The sequence below is a fragment of the Populus euphratica genome, unplaced genomic scaffold, assembly GCF_000495115.2.
Source record: "Populus euphratica unplaced genomic scaffold, PopEup_1.0 scaffold565.1, whole genome shotgun sequence".
Taxonomy (NCBI): Eukaryota; Viridiplantae; Streptophyta; class Magnoliopsida; order Malpighiales; family Salicaceae; genus Populus; species Populus euphratica.
The window spans coordinates 67,172-68,274 of record NW_011500437.1 but is presented as its reverse complement, the minus strand read 5'-3'; positions in this window follow the sequence as shown (position 1 = coordinate 68,274).

Genomic DNA, 1,103 nt, shown 5'->3' with positions numbered 1-1,103 from the left:
TAGTAGTAGTAGTAGTAGTAGTAGTAATAAAGGAAGAAGACGAAGAAGTTGATGAGAACTTTGATATGAAAGATCAATGTAAAGATTAAACAATGATAACACTAAATGCCAAGGATAGAGGATCCACTAATGGTATTTTAAACAAGTATAGTATAATCTCTTATTGCTCAAATAGAGACTATACACAAAGGAGGTTCCAATCAGATTATAAATTGTTAACATGATTACATTAGTTATCTTATTCAAATAATATTAATACTTGTAAATATTGTCAAGCATTAATGATTATAACTTATGTTAATAACAAATCAAGTTCTTTTCATAGCACAGATGTAGGTTATACCATATAGTTGGGCTATGAAAGTGCCATGTATTTATTGTACTAAGTGTTATACAACATAAATCTAGATTAACCATTTAACAAGCAAAATATTAAAAATGAACAAGTAACAAATACAAAACATGTTAATATCAAACATTAAGATCCATGTTGAGTTTACACTATACTTATTCTTACAGTATTAGTGTAACCTTTTCACTTTGACATCATAAACTTAACTAAACATACTGAAAAAGAGAAACATAAATAAACAAGATAAGAACATAAATAAAAAAAAAAGTTAATCAAGTAAATGAAAGGAATTGAAAGGCATAAACAAGATATTAATGAAAGCAAAACTTAAGCATTACAAAAATACATAGAGAGAAAGCAAGAGCATGATCTTGACCTAGATTGTGTTTTTAAGTTATATGTATATTAATAAAAAAAGAAAAAGAAAAAAAAAGAAGAAAAAGATAACAATCTCAACCTAAGAAAGTTAACCTTAAACATTAGAACAAAAATTTTATTTTCTTCCAAGTAAAGTCATATAACTATGTGTTGACATATTAAGCATAAAAGAAAGGTTTATTAATATCTTGTTTAATAGTTATTGAGTAGATATATAAATTTAATGAGAGTTTGTTTATCTGGATAGATTAATAGAAGTTGAATGATGAATGCCTTACTTTGTGGAATTTGTAAATTGTTTTTATATTTTAACACTTTGATTACTAGGGACTGGTAATAAGATGGTTGGGGGGTGTGATTAGTACTCAAAAGT